At 52.4% G+C, this 15,904-nt stretch overlaps 1 long non-coding RNA gene across 1 annotated transcript; it reads left to right on the forward strand.

The window, feature by feature from the left end:
• The first annotated feature begins 1,529 nt into the window (after positions 1 to 1,529).
• Positions 1,530 to 13,323, forward strand: LOC107976797 (uncharacterized). Its single transcript, XR_001721045.2, has 3 exons — positions 1,530 to 1,661; positions 1,879 to 1,976; positions 11,292 to 13,323. It is a non-coding gene; the product is annotated as an uncharacterized LOC107976797 (long non-coding RNA).
• The last annotated feature ends 2,581 nt before the right edge of the window (positions 13,324 to 15,904 follow it).

A 15,904-nucleotide genomic window follows, 5' to 3' on the forward strand; every position in this document is an offset into this window, starting at 1 on the left:
TTTGCTCTGGGGACACCCACAAGTCCCAGAACAGGGGGAGGAAAATGAAGGGCACAGGAAAAGCCGGGCCCTGGGGAGGAGATGGAGGAAAAGGGAAGTCAGACAAGATTCCCCAGTGCCAGTGACGGGCACCACTGCCTCCCCAGAGCCACCACAAGCCAGCCGCCCCTTGGCAGCAGGGGTCTGGGAGCCCTTGGCAGTTTAACCCTGTACGGACACCGTTTGAGGGGCTAGAAATAAGCCAGGATGAAATGTTATGAAATAATAATAATAGTCCCTTCTCTGGCCCACTGCAGAACCCTAGAAAGTAAGGGACTGGGGCCAATGGCAGCTGCAGTCAAGGTGCCTGCAGCTATGTGACCCCAAGGCCTAGCCCGCCCCTGCCTCCCGCCCTTCACTTAATTCCAAATACCTTTTCTCTTGTCAGCTGCAAGTTAGTGGGCTTCAAAGTCAGGCGGTGGCTCCCGTGACCCTTTGTGGGGAGGGCAGGGGTGGGCCCAGCTTCTGTGTGTTCTGCTCAGTGGGCCAGGAGGCCCCAGGCCCGCAACGAGACGGAGGGAGGGAGCTCGGCCTGCCGGTCATTGCTCCGCACCTAGGCCCTTCCAGCTTGGAACGGACCAGCAGCCGGGAGCAGCTGGTCCAATCCCACCGCCCTGCTAGGGAGGCTGCCCAAGGTACCCGGAGAGCCTTGGACTGGGGAGCTCAGGGCGGGATGAGCCAGAGCTCCAGGAGAGGAAGGCTGCGCTCAGCTGAGCTAAAAGTCGTGTTACAATCATACCTGCAGGTGTCAACCTCACTTTTGTTGCAGAGAGGAGGGTCTGGAATCACATGCTCCTCCAGGCAGCATTTTACAGAAAGCTGCCCTGACAGCCACAACATACTCCCCCACTTCTACCTCTATCTCGGATTCTGTTGCAGAATGTGGAGGTATCACAGGGCTGCCAGCCACGGACAGGTTTGAGGGGACCGGAGTAGGGGGTTGCAGGGACGAGCTGGCAGGAACCAAATCCCTCCGGTCAGATGTGTCTCCACCCACAGCTTCCTTTTCCACTGGAGCAAACATAACAAAACAAGTGTCAACTACACTTCCTGATTCCTGAGTTACGAAAAGCCAGTGCCACCCACAGGTCCGTCCACCCCCTCCTCTTGACCCGGCCCTTCCAGTGGCACCTTATTCTGTTATTTGCTCTCTATTTTTCTTTAAAAGCATTCACTGCTATTACTTAGGTAAATGCATCCATAAGGGAACTTTATGTGACTACTGTTAGGTGGAAAAAAAACTAAGATCATGGGCCATAAATAGAAGGTAAAAGTAAAAATAAATTACAATTAAAATAAGCAATGTTAGGAAATTCTAGCTGGCTATTGTTGCCTGCCAATGGCATTTTGATAGAAAAGGGTTGGGGAGTTGCAAGCTTCCCCTCCAGGGGACCAGAGGGCTGAGACAGAGAAGGGAATCACCTTTGTGTGGTATGAGGCTGTGTGATCCCTGACGTCACTGTCTCCTAGGTCACCGAGGGTGCCCACCCCACACTGGGGAAACACTGACCTGAGGGGCACCCCTAAGCCAGTGAACCAGGGGACGGGGCTCCTTGCGAGGCAAGGACCAGATGGCATTTAACGCTGATAGGCACTATCATGACCTCCTGGGCATGAAACAGGTACCTCCCTGGTCCTTTTTCCAGAAGAGGTTGCAGAAGCCCTCTGGACAGGCCTGGCTCATGTCCTCCTGCTGGAGCGGGCTGACACAGCCCTCAGCCCTCCGCTCCCAGCGTGGCCCGTCCGCTCTCCACAAATGTGCCATGCTTTCTCTAGGGTCCCCGCCCTGGGATTCCCTCCCGACCTGGCACATCTCAGTCAACCCCACCCGCCTTCCAGGTCCCCTCCGCCAGCCCTCAGCGGCCTCTCTGGGGCAGGACACCATCCTCCTGAGGACCATGATGTCTATAGTACTGTTCTGCCATCCGGAACTTCTCGTAAGTGGGACCCCACTGACCACCCTCTCGATTTCTAAGTGAAGCCAGAGAGTTGGATCACAATTATCCCCTGTGCCAATAATTTCCTTTATGAGAAATGCAGTTGTAAGTCTTAGAAAGGGACGTGTGAATTAAAACAGGCAGTCATGCAGAACAAGGGGGAGGGAACGCATGAGGGTGCCAGGAGGTCCCCAAATTGTCCTCCAGGTGGAGACCAGCTGGGATGGCGGTGACGTCTCACCTGCACCAGGACTGGCAGCTCTGTCACATCCCCACAACACAGGGCCCTGGCAGGCCTCACTCTGCACTGGCTGGCTGTATCTGGGGCACAGACACACAGGCTGGTGGCGTATGTCACAGGTGGCAAATGTGTCACTTGGCCTCAAGACTCCCTGCATGCAGTGGAGACAGTGAGGCCTCTGTCCACACAGGCCCCAGCTGGGCCATGACCCGCTCTTGAGGCCCATCCCTTACCCTGACCTCACAGCTTCCCTGGTTGCCTTCCAGGGTCAGCAGAGCAGCCTGGATGCACTCAGAAGCCCCGGGGGACTCAGGCTACTCTCCCTGAGACCCAAGAGCACCCCCCTGCAGCTTGTGATGAGCCCTGGGTAGGGAAAAGGTGACACAAGGGGGCTCATAGCCACCACCAGGTCCAGCTGGGCCAGGGCACTCATCCCAGTCTATGGGGAGAGTCCACCTTGGCTCCAGCTGGCAGGATGAATTAGGAAATGAGAGCCAGCCCTTTGCAGCCTAGAGCAGTGGCTCAGGCAGGGCCTGGCCAGGGGCTGTGGGCAGGAGTGTCTGAGGCTGGAGGAGCAGCCCCCAGGCATCCCATCGCACTCCCTCAGGGCATCCGAGGAATCCCACCTTGACTCCTCTCGGTCTTAGCTCCAAGCAGGTGAAACAGGAAGCCCCCTCCCCAAGGGGCTTTCTAGGGCAGAATGCCTGAAAGATCAGGGCAATCACCACAAACACAGATGGAAATCGGAAAGCCGGCTCCTAAAACATCTCAGGGCTCCACGCTAACACGGAGACAGGAGAGGACCACGGGTGGGGCAGGGGTTTTAATGCTGCCCAGATCTGGGTGCAAGTCTCAGTGCCACCCCGTGCCAGCCATGTGGCTTTCAGCAAGTGACTTCCCTTCTGTGAGCCTGTTTCTGCATCTGCCAAATAGGCCTGATGATAGCACTGACCAAGCACAGGTTTTCTGTGAATTTTCATACATTTGTATGGAGGGTGCACAATACCTGGGATGTATAGATGAAATTTGTATAGGTGGTCGCAGTTATTACTATTATTATTATTATTTACAGACAGGATCTTGCTCTGTCACCCAAGCTGGAGGGCAGTGGCACCATCACAGCTCACTGCAGCCTCAACCTCCTGGGTTCAAATGATCCTCCCATCTCAGCCTCCCAAAGTGCCGGGATTACAGGCATGAGCCACCGTGCCCAGTTTGCAATGATCATTACTGAATATCACGTACATACGTGTATTGGCAGGTGTTAAACGTGTAAGATACTTTTAAGTAAAGAAACTTAAAACAGAGTATTTCTATGAGTTAGTTTAATTTAGTCTATAGGTGAGAAGATATATACACAGTTCTGTTTCATTTCAGCTCCTGGAACAAGGGCCTGTCTGCCCACTCTTATAAGACAGATGTATCTCTCCATCCTGGCACCGCCCAGCCACCACCCCCTCCCAGGCCATGGGCCCTGCTGCATCCCCCTGTGGCCCTAACCAGGGACCTTTCTTTTTTGTTTTCTTTTCTTTTATTTATTTATTTTTTTAACACAGAGTCTCCCTTTGTCGCCCAGGCTGGAGTGCAGTGGCACGATCTCGGCTCACTGCAACCTCTGCCTCCCGGGTTCAAGTGATTCTGCTGCCTCAGCCTCCTGAGTAGCTGGGATTACAGGCGCCCGCCATCGCACCCGGCTAATTTTTGTATTTTTAGTAGAGACGGGGTTTCACTATGTTGGCCAGGCTGGTCTGGAACTCCTGACCTCAGGTGATCCACCCACCTTGGCCTCCCAAAGTGCTGGGATTACAGGCATGAGCCACCGCGCCCGGCCTGTTTTCTCATTTGTGAAGATGCAGGGCTGCTGTGAGGACTGGGTGAGAGGCGCACCTGGCACGTAGCAGGTTCTCACTGGGGGAGTTGCCCCCAAGCCCCAGCGACAAGCCCAGCCAAGGCCCCCGCTCCCCGCCTGGGGAGGTCAAAGGGGCAGGTGGGAAATTGAAACCCGAGATGAATGGCCATTCTGCAGCTGGAGTCCAGAAAGATTCTGGGCATGGGAGCATCACTGGAAAAGGAAATGTGGGGCCCTTGCCCAGGGGAGGGACCCGGGGGGTTCTAGATCCAGCCCTGCCCCCACCCAGGTCACCTCGCTGGCTACAAATGACGACCCCAAGTGGTGCAATGTAGATGTCCAAAGTGAGAAGCAAGGCTTGTGCAAGGCTGTGTGGGGGTTACCTGGGGGTTTGATCTCGGTACCATGAGTGACTCCCAGAATGAGACAAGTGTCTGCCCCTTCTGCAGGGCAGATGTGAGGAGCCTGAGGGACCTGCTCCCAGGCCACCAGCTCTTTGTGCAAATCTTGGTTTTCTGGTGCTTGGTTGGCTGGAAGAAGAGTGTGGCTGGATTGGGGGCGTGGTCTCTGCTCCCTCAGCCCCACCCACCAGGTGGGGGAAATGGAGGAGAGGGACCCACAGGAGGGTGGTCAGGGCAGCTAGAAGAGATTTGCTCAGGTACCACAGACCCTTGGTCCCTGGAGCACCCCTCTCTGCTAGGAGAGTTGGCAACCAGAACCAACAGTTTTCAAGGCTGCACACCTGGTGGAGGTTGTTGTGGGGGTTGGCCAGGTGCAGGCCCAGGCAGGCAGGGAAGCGCGGAGGCTGGGCTGGGCTGGGTTCCAAGGCAGGGCGGAGCCTCCCAGGGAAGCCGCAGTCACCCATCCATCCATCACTTATTCATCCATCAAATATGTACCGATGCATGGCCTGGGTGCCCAGACACCCACGACCAGACAGAGACAGCCCTGCCTTCCTGGGGCCTGTGATGGGGTCAGCCAGGTAACAGGTCAGTCAGGCCTGGTGGGCTGCAGCTGGGACTTTGCATCTTCCTCTCTGCAAGCCCCTGGGGGGTTCTGAGCCGGCAAGAGACGGGATTTGACTTCCATTTTAACAGGGTCTTTTAGCTTCTGTGTGGAGAAGGGTGGAGCTGGGAGACTGTGGGGAACTGCTGCATTCTTATGGGGGAGCGGGGATGGCCTAGCCCTGGGTCCCAGGCACCCTGGAAAGGGGCCGGGGGCCAAATGTGTGAGGTTTTTGTTTCATTTTGTTTTTTTTCTGAGACGGAGTCTCGCTCTGTCACCCAGGCTGGAGTGCACTGACGGCGATCTCCACTCACTGCAACCTCCGCCTCCCAGGTTCAAGCGATTCTCCTGCCTCAGCCTCCCGAGTAGTTGGAATTACAAGCATGCACCTCCACACCCAGCTAATTTTTGTATTTTTAGGAGAGACAGGGTTTTGTTTTGTTTTTTCTTTGAGACGGAGTCTCACTCTGTCGCCCAGGCTGGAGTGCAGTGGCGCGATCTCAGCTCACTGCAAGCTCTGCCTCCCCAGTTCTCGCCATTCTCCTGCCTCAGCTTCCCCAGTAGCTGGGACTACAGGCACCCGCCACCATGCCCGGCTAATTTTTTGTATTTTTAGTAGAGACGGGGTTTCACCGTGTTAGTCAGGATGGTGTCAATCTCCTGACCTCATAATCTGCCCGCCTCGGCCTCCCAAAGTGCTGGGATTACAGGCATGAGCCACCGCGCCTGGCCTAGTAGAGACAGAGTTTCACCATATTGGCCAGACTGGTCTCGAACTGACCTCAGGTGATCCACCTGCCTCGGCCTCCCAAAGGGTTAGGATTATAGGCGTGAGCCACCACACCGGGCCTCAAGTGTGTTTTAAAGTGAGAGCTCAGACGATCGCTGGTCTAGCTATGATTGTGCCACTGTACCCCAGCCTGGGTGACAGAGTGAAACCCTGTCTCAAAAAAAAAAAAAGGCAACCCATCACGTGGATGTAATGGAGAGGCGGGGGTCAAAGGCTGCTCCAAGAGCTTTGACCTGAGGAAGCAGAGCACGCAATTTCCATTTGCTGTGGGAGGAGCAGGTTTCAAGCTTATCAGTGGAGGAGATGGGGTTTGGGAAACATTAAGTTTGAGGATCGAGGAACCCGTCCTTTGGGAGTGCAGGCCTAGAGGTCAGGGGAGGGGCCGGACTTCGGGGAGGAACCTGGGACCCAGCGCCTGGGATGGAAGAGCTCTCCCAGTAAGAGGGCGGGCAGGCAGGTTACACAGGACAGGAGGAGCAAATGAGAGGCGGGGAGGCAAAGGGGGAGGCAAAGCCATGTCCTGGGGCCAGGAGAAGGGTGTGTTGACAGACAGAAGGAGTGAGCGGCCATGTCTGAGGCTGCTGGCAGGTGGAGGACTGTGATGGTCAATGCTGACCTTGGCAAGAGCTGTTTGGGTGGAATGGCAGGGCTGGGAGCCCAACTTTGGTGGGCCCGGGAGATGATGGGGGCCGGGGCAGGAGCGGAGAGACAGCACAGAGACCACCCTTCCAAGGGAATGTGCTGGAAGGGGATCGGATAAGCAGGGCGGAAGCTAAAGGGGATTGTCAGGTCAGAAGGTGGCCTCTTACAATCTGGGGGCATTCCTGCATGTTTGTGGCATGCTGATGGGGCTGACCCAGGAGAGGAAACAGCTGGTGATGCAGGAGAGATGGGGCCACGTGGAGGGAAGCCAGGGGAAGGTGGAAAGGAATCGAGGTGCACGGGGCCAGGGCAGGGAAGGACCTGACGGGCATGAGAGGAGGGACAGCTGATGGGCATGAGAGGAGGGACAGCTGATGGGCATGAAAGGAGGGGCAGCTGCCCAGGGGGACACCCAGGGAGGCTGGTGAGTGCAGGGCCAGGAATGCCTCTGATTGCCTCTGCGTTTTCAATGAAGCTCATGCCTGTAATCCCAACATTCTGGGAGGCCAAGGCAGGAGGATCTCTTGAGCTCAGGAGTTTGAGGCCAGCCTGCGCAACATAGTGAGACCCTGTCTCTACAAAAAAGAAAAAGAAAAAAAAGTTAGCCAGGCGTGGTGATGTGTACCTGTAGCCCCAGCTACTCAAGAAGGATGAGGAGGGAGGATCACTTTAGCCCAGAAGTTTGAGGCTGCAGTGAACCGTGATCACACCACTGTACTCCAGCCTCAGCAACATAGCGAGATCCTGCCTCAAAAAAAAAAAAAAAAAAAAAGCAACCTATCATCTGAGAGTGAGAATGAGGGCTGAGGGAGGGTGGGGTATTGGAGGTTTGGGGAGAGAGAGAAGTTGTGGTCGGGGAGACAGGGGCTGCAAGCTGACCGGGGAACACAGAGGATTGCTGGACAGCACAAATGTTTGTTGGAGGTCAAGGTCATGAGATAAAGCTGTTTGTGCCATCAGGTGGCTTTGTCCAGGGCTCCGCTGCTTGGATGTCAGAGCACACTGAGCAGCAACCAGAACTCAACCGGGACAGGGGTTCTGCCAGGTGGATGGAGGAGGGGGAGGGCAGGGTGACTGAGGGCGTCTGCAGCAGACAATGAGCCTGGAACCCGAGGAAGCAGAGGACACGGGAGGTGAAGGACAAGGAATGTGCCCTGGGGGCAGATGGCAAGAGGCAAAGAAAGATCAGAGTTAAGGTCGCAGAGGGAATGTGTGGAAAGACAAGAGGCAGTGCTCCAAGATGGGATGCTTCAGGCGGAAATGGCAGACAGGACGGTGTTACTGACCAAGCCAGGACCCAGGGTGTATCATGGATGTGGCTGTTGAGGTAGGGGCTGACAAGGGAGTGGGGGGAAGGGCAAAGAAGATTTCAGAACAGATGTAGGGGCTCCCACCTGTAATCTCAGCACTTTGGGAGGCCGAGACTAGAGGATCACTTGAGCTCAGGAGTTTGAGACCAGCCTGGGCAACATAGTGAGACCTCGTCCTTACAAAAAATACAAAAATTAGCTGGGCATGGTGGCATGTGCCTGTGGTCCCAGCTGCTTAGGAGGATGAGGTGGGAGGTTTGCTTGAGCCCAGGAAGTCAAGTGTGCTTGACACAGCAGTGTGCTGTGATTGTGCCCCTGCACTCCAGCCTGAGTGACAGAGCGAGACCGAAAGAAAGAAAGAAAGAAAGAAAGAAAGAAAGAAAGAAAGAAAGAAAGAAAGAAAGAGGAAGGAAGGAAGGAAAGAAAGAAAGAGAAAGGAAGGAAAGAAAGAGAAAGAAAGAAAGATTGATTGATTCAGGGAACCGAGAGGCAAGGCCAGGCTAGAGCAAGGGGAGCCTGGGGAGAGCCCATCACAGCAGTCTTAGCCTTTTCCCAAGGGTAGGAGTCTGTTCCCAGGGGCTGGCTCCTCTGTCCCGCTAAGCCAGGGCATGGTGGCTTCTGGCACAGGCAATTACCAGAGTTTTCTTTTTTTACTTGTAAAATACACATAACACATAGTTTACCATTGCAAGCATTTTACATGTTCAGTCCAGTGGCATCGTACATGCACGTGGTTGTGCAAGCATCACCACTTTCATCTCTAGAAAGTTTTCATCTTTATAGTATGAGATTCTGTCCCCAGTAAACACTCATTCCCGTTACCTGCTCCCTCCAGCCCCTGGCAACCACCTTCCACTCTCTGTCTCTATGATTATGACGACTCTAAGTATTTTGTGTAAGTGGAATCATACAGCATTTAACTTTTTGGGGCTGGCTTATTTCACTAGCATAATATCCTCAAGGTTCATCCACACTGCAATGTGTGTCAGAACCTCCTTCCTCTTTAAGGCTGAATCCGAGTCCCTTGCATGTCTACACCACATTTTGCTTATCCATTCGCCCATCGATGCTTCCACCTTTTGGCTATTGCGAATAACGCTGCTATGACGATGGGTGCACAGATCTCTCTTTGAGACCCTGCTTTCAATTCTTCTGAGTATATACCCAGAAGTAGAAATGCTAGATCATATGGTAATTCTATTTTTACTTTTTTTGAGGAACTGCCATGCTGTTTTCCACGGCGGCTGCACCATTTTCATTCCCACCAGCAATGCCCGAGAGCTCCAATTTCTCCACATCCTCATCAACACTTGCTATTTTCTGTTTGTTTGATAGTAGCCATCCATCGCCAATGTGCTTTGACACACATCAACTCGTTTGGTAAAAATCGGTCCAGGTGCAAGGGCTGGCCTGAAAGGAGCAAGGAGCCTGGAAGACGGATGAGGTTGGAACAGAAACAGCAAGTGGTGTGTCTGGCTGAAGCACACGAGTGCCGTCAGAGATGAGGCTGGGAAGGTGTCTGGGTGAGGCTGACCTCGGGGGTCTCCAGATACCGTGGGAGGAGCTGAGCTCAGAGAGCATGTGTCACTTGCCCAGGGTCTCAAAGCCAATAAGTAGCAGAGCTGTGACACAAATCCCAATTTGTTTTTCATAATTCCATCAGCATTTATTGAACACCTACTGTGTGCCAGGCCCCAGGCTGGGGGCTGTTTGATGCCAAATCCATTGCTCTTCACTGCTGCTGTACACTGGCTCAAATAGCGGTCAGTCTCCAAGCTGCTCTAAGACAAGATGCATGAAGCGAACTCAGCAGGGTGTGGAGGGAGGGCGTGGAGAGCAGCTAGCTAAACCATGGGAGCTACTTCATCGCACACTCACGCTCTCACTCAAGGTAGAACCGGCTGAGCCTGAAAGGGTCGGTTGTCAACTCGAGAGGAGAAAGGAAATGCCCGGTAAATGACAGACCATTTGCAGCCTCCCCTCCCCAGCAGACGAGCTGACCATCACCAAGTGATGGGGGTCTACCAAAAGTGGGGGCTTGAGGAGGGCTTTGATCATAAGCAGTTGCCATGTTTGTAGGTTGACAACAGCTGCATGTCGGCACTTTCACGGAGTAAACATCATACAAAATGATGGCATCACTTCCGCTGGCTTCCATTCCCTCTTCCCACACTTGGTGGGTTCCTACTGATGCAGGGCAGGTGAGCCCCAAAACTGGGGCTTAACCCAGGAGGGTTCTTGGCTTCACCCAGGAAAGAATGTAAGGGTGAGCTGGTGGTGTTAGACAACAGCTTGTATTAAAGCGGCCATGCCTAGCCCAGCGGAGGAACTGCTCCCTGCAGAGCAGGGCTCCCCCGCGGGCTGTGTGCCCAGAGTGGCAGCTCAGAGCCAATTCTGCACTCATAGTGATACCCACTTTTAATTATATGCAAATTAAGGGAAGTTCATGTAGAAATTTCTAGGAAAAGGGTGGTAACTTCCAGATCATTGGGCTGTTGCCATGGAAAGGGCAGTCACTTCTGGGTGTTGCCATGCCAATGGTAAACTGGCATGGCACACTGGTGGGCAGCCTTATGAAGAGGTGCTTCCACCCCAGGCTTGCTTTAGCTAGTCCAGTGTCCAAGGTCAATTTGGTCCAGTGTCCAAGGTCTGCCTCCAGAGTCCAGTCCCCCCCTACCTCACTACAAGTGCCAGTAGTAGGAACAGCAGAGGTGAAGGAAATAGACATGGCCCCTCCCCTCATGGAGCTTGTGGTCCGCTGAGGGTCACAAATGTAAAACACGCAGCCCATGGTGGGGGTCATGTGTCTGGGGCATGGGGGGCAACTTCTCCGATGAAGTATTGTACAAGCTGGGACCCAAAGCATGAGGAGGAGTTGCCCAGGGAAGGGGGTAGGGGAAGAGTGTTCCAGAAAATGAGAACGTGTGCCAAGGGGCCAGAAGAGGCCGGGAGCAGTGGGAGACTGACTGGGAAGCATGGCTGGGCTGGCTGAGCGGGTAACTGGGCTGGGGGAGGAAATAAGGCCAGGGTTTGCCTTGTTTAGCCTTTCAAATGTCAAGGCAAGGTCAGGCGCAGTGGCTCACCCCTGTAATCCCAGCACTTTGGGAGGCCAAGATGGGTGGATCACTGAGGTCAGGAGTTCAGGAACAGCCTGGCCAACATGGTGAAACCCAGTCTCTACTAAAAATACAAACATTAGCATGACGTGGCGGTGCATGCCTGTAATCCCAGCTACTCAGGAGGCTGAGGCAGGAGAATTGCTTGAACCCGGGAGGTGGAGGTTGCAGTGAACTGAGATCACACCACTGCACTCCAGCCTGGGCAACAGAGCAAGACTTCATCTCAAAAAAAATACAAGAAAAAAGGTCAAGGCAAATAGGGCTCAACATCAAAATCATTTCAACAGGCATAGAATTGTGGAAATGTTTCCTGCTGTGTTTCCCCTGTTGCTAATTCAGTACATTTTCTCTCTCCCCAGCATCTCCCTACCATAAAACTTAAACCATGAAGCGTTTGGTCCCATGAAGAGCCGTGTGGATACCATCTGCATCCCTGACTAGGGAAGAAGGGGACTGTGACAGAAGGAGAGTACCTGCTAGACAGCAGCGGGGACTGGAAGACCCTTTCAGGGCAGGAGGAGGGGAAGGGAGGCTGAAAGTCAGGCGTGAGGGGTCTGGGGGCAGTAGAAAGATTCAGATAGGTTTGGGGGATCTGAGGACATCAGAGCTGGTGCCTATGTCCCCAGGATGCATCCTAAGGGGTCTGCAAGGCTCACCTTAGGCCTGACATTGCACCCAGTGTGGCCAGGCTGCAGCAGATGGAAATGACTGAGGGTCCCCAGTCCCCAGGCAGAGGGGCTGAGGACAGTCTCACAGAGACCCCCAACCCCTGCAGCTGAGTGGAGGAAGCCCAGGAACTGAATGGGATGGTCTTATGGGTTGAAGTGTGTCCCCAAAAAAGATATGCTGCAGCCCTAACCCCCAGTACCTGTGAATGTGACCTTATTTGGAAATAAGGGTCCTTGCAGATATAATTAAGATGAGGTCATTAGGTGGGGCCTAATCCAATATGAGTGGTGTCCTTAGAAGAAGAGGAAAATGCCATGTGACATTGGAGGCAGAGAGTGGAGAGATGCATTTGTAAGTCTGGGGCTAAAGCCGGAAAGGCAAGAAAGGACCTTCCCCTAGAGGTTTCAGAGGAGGCACGGCACTGCCCACACATTGATTTCAGACTTCTGGCCTCTGGGACTGTGAGAGAACACATTTCTGTGGTTTTCAACCACCGGGTTTGTGGGACTTTATTAGAGCAGCCACAGAAAAGAACAACTTATGGGAAGAAGATTGACTGTGAATTGGAAGTTTTCAGGGCAAAGCAAAGTCCAGTCAGCCTCAGAGAACGTGGATGCGGTTCCCGGAGACCAGGGCGGACCAGACCCGCCCCTCCTGAGCAGGTCCAGTGATGGCAAGTAGGGCAAGAGACTCCTTTCCTGGCCCATGCAAGCTTCTCCACACAGCCAGACACCATCTTCAAAAGGAAACAGGAGGGAGACCCCCCGCCGAGTGCAGAGAAACCACCCTTACAAGGGATAGGGCTTTGAAAGGACCACATATTTGCCTGTAAGAGACGACTTTACAAAAAAAAAAAAGAGAGAGACTTTCGGTTTTGTCACCCCTCCTCTCCCCACTGCCAAGACATCAGCAGGAAAGAGGGCACAGGGCAAAAGGAGATCAGATCTGGAAAATCCAGGCTTTTCACACAACTTAGCCCAAGAACGTACATTTCACCCCCTACACTCTTCTGTTTTTTTGTTTTGACACAGAGTCTCACTCTGTTACCCAGGCTGGAGTACAATGGTGCAATCTCAGCTCATTGCAACCTCTGCCTCCCAGGTTCAGGTGATTCTCCTGCCTCAGCCTCCCAAGCAGCTGAGATTACAGGCTCGCGCCATCGAGCCCAGCTAATTTTTGTATTTTTATTCGAGGCGCGGTTTCACCATATTGGCCAGGCTGGTCTCGAACTCCTGACCTCAAGTGATCCACCGACCTTGGCTTCCCAAAGTGCTGAGATTGCAGGCGTGAGCCATCGCGCCTGGCCCCCTACACTCATTTCTACTGATAGTTTCTGCGGAGTTAGGGCACCCTTTTAAGCACCGATACAGGAGAGGCTCAGGCAGGAAACCAAGGTAGGTTTCACAAGTGCATCTGCGGATGGGGCCACCCAGTTGATCACCAGGATGTTCACTGGAGCATGACATACAAACGCAAATGTCAGAAGCAACCTACATATCCACACAGGACTGGGTAAATAAATAATGATAACGGACTTCTGTGCCACCATTAAAATTATGCTGTCAAAAGTGGTTTCATGATATGGGCCCAGCATGGTGGCTCATGGCTCTAATCCCAGCAATTTGGGAGGCCGAGGCAGTCGGAACACTTGAGGCCAAGAGTTCAAGACCAGCCTGGCCAACATGGTGAGACCCCATCTCTACTAAAAATACAAAAATTAGGCCAGGCGCAGTGGCTCGTGCCTATAATCCCAGCAATTTGGGAGGCCGAGGTGGGCGGATCACCTGATGTTGGAAATTTGAGACCAGCCTGACCAACATGGAGAAACCCTGTCTCTACTAAAAATACAAAATTAGCCAGGCATGGTGGCGCATGCCTGTAATCCCAGCTACTCGGGAGGCTGAGGCAGGAGAATCACTTGAACCTGGGAGGCGGAGATTGCAGTGAGCCAAGATCGCGCCATTTGCACTGCAGCCTGGGCAACGAGAGCGAAACTCCATCTCAAAAATACATAAATAAATAAATAAATAAATACAAAAATTAGTTGGGCATGGTGGCAGGCGCCTGTAGTCCCAGCTACTTGGTAGGTGGAGGTGGGAGGATCACCTTAGCCAGGGAGGTGGAGGTTGCAGTGAGCCGAGATTGCACCACTGCACTTCAGCCTGCGCAATGGAGCAAGACTCTGTCTCAAAAAAAAAGTGATTTAATAATATGGTGAAAGGTTGTGATAAATGTTAAGTAATAGTAACAATAATAATAAATCAGCCTAAAAGGGTATCTTTTTTTTTTGAGGCAGAGTTTCATTTTGTCACCCAGGCTGGAGTACGGTGATATGATCTCAGCTTACTGCAACCTCCACCTCCCGGATTCAAGTGATCTCGTGCCTCAGCCTCCCGAGTAGCTGGAATCACAGGCACGTGCCATCACGCCTGGCTAATTTTTGTATTTTTAGTAGAGATGGGGTTTTGCTATGTTGGCCAAACTGGCCTCGAACTCCTAGCCTCAAGTGCTGGAATTACAAGCATGGGCCACTGCCCCTGGCCTGCCAAAAAGGGTATCTGTAATATGATTCCAATATTTACATGATGTTGCTGTGTAAGGCTAACTGCTTTAACCAACAACTCCCAGAGTTCAATGGCTTAACACAACTAAGGTTCATTTCTCCCCAAGACACTGTCAAATGTTGGGCAGCAGGGGTTGGGAAGAGTCTTGACTCTACTGGGTCATTTGGGAACCCTGGTTTCTTCCATCTAGCAGCTTGGCTGCTCACTAGGGTGTTGGAGTCCTTCACTAGGTCCTTCACTGGGTCCTTCCCATCCTGAGAGCATCCAAAGAAGAGAGAACTTGAAGGAGTAATAGAAGATTTTATGGAACAGGCTGATAAGTAAGGGGGCTTTACCTTCTCCCACATTCCACTGGTCAGACTCAGTCATGTGACACTCTCCTTGCAGGGGAGGCTGGGAAATGTAGTCTGGCTGCATGTCAGAGGAGAAGGGAAACAGGATTTGCTGAACACACAGCATCACGTCTGCCAGTTAATATGTATAAAAAACATTACTGCAAGTAAATCACCCCATTTAACAGTCATTATTCCTGGATGGTGAAACTATAAGCATTTAATTTTTTTTCATATTTACCTTACTTTGAATTTTTTAATTTTCTGAAATAAACATTTAGTACTTTTACAGAGAGGGAAAAATGTAATTTTATAATTGAAGAAATAGTCTTCAGGCTTCTTCTGGGATTTGGACAGGATTGTTTGGTGGTCAGTCTTACAGGTTATATAATCGAAGGAAAGTTGTATCACCTTCTATGCTAGTCTGTTTGGACTGCTGAGACAAATACCATAAACTACCTAGTTTTATAAACTAGGTAGCTTATAAAATACAGAGATTAGTGCAGTTTTGTTACATATGTAGTAAAAGGGAAAAAATTTAAAATAAAAATAAAACACAATAGAGATTAGGCCGGGCAAAGTGGCTCATGCCTGTAATCCCAACACTTCAGGAGGATCACTTGAGCCCAGGAGTTGGAGACCAGCCTGGGCAACACGGCAAGACCGTTTCTCTATAAAACATGAAAATCAAAATCAAATTAGCCAGGTGTCATGGTGCACACTTGCGGTCCCAGCTACTCAGGAGTCTGAGGATCGCTTGAGCCAGGAAGGTTGAGGCTACAGTGAGCGGTGATTGTGCCAGGCACTCCAGCCTGGGCGACAGAGTGAGACCCTGTCTCAAAAAAGAAAAAAGTAAAGAAAAACAACAAAGATTGATTTCCCACAGTTCTAGAGGCTAGAAGTCCAAGATTAAGGCACCAGCAGATTCAGTGTCTGGGGAGGGTCACTTTCTGGTTCATAGACAGCACATCTCTGCATCCTCACGTGGAAGGGACAAGACAGCTCTCTGGGGCCTCTTCTATAAGGGCATGAATCCCATTCCTAAGGGCTCCACCACCATGACCAGGTCACCCCCAAAGGCCCCACCTCCTCATGCCACCACCTTAGGGGTTAGGTTTCAACTCATGTATCTGAGGGGCACACACATTCAGACCATGGCACCTTCCTCAGACTTAAAGTCTCCACCTCTGTAAAATGGAAAATAAAAATGACAGACACCACATAGAGAGCTGGGAGAATTAAATGAGAAAACGTGGAAGTGCTATTGGCATGACTCCTGGCACAGAGCAGGTGCACAGCCGGCATGATTTCCATCGGTTAAATCTCCTTCCCTGCCCATCCACTTGCCCCCTGCTGGGTCACAAGTCCAGCCCTCCTCCTCGTCCCTCGCCCACCCACACCATCTCT

This window comes from Pan troglodytes, chromosome 11 (genome assembly GCF_028858775.2).
Source record: "Pan troglodytes isolate AG18354 chromosome 11, NHGRI_mPanTro3-v2.0_pri, whole genome shotgun sequence".
Classification (NCBI taxonomy): Eukaryota; Metazoa; Chordata; class Mammalia; order Primates; family Hominidae; genus Pan; species Pan troglodytes.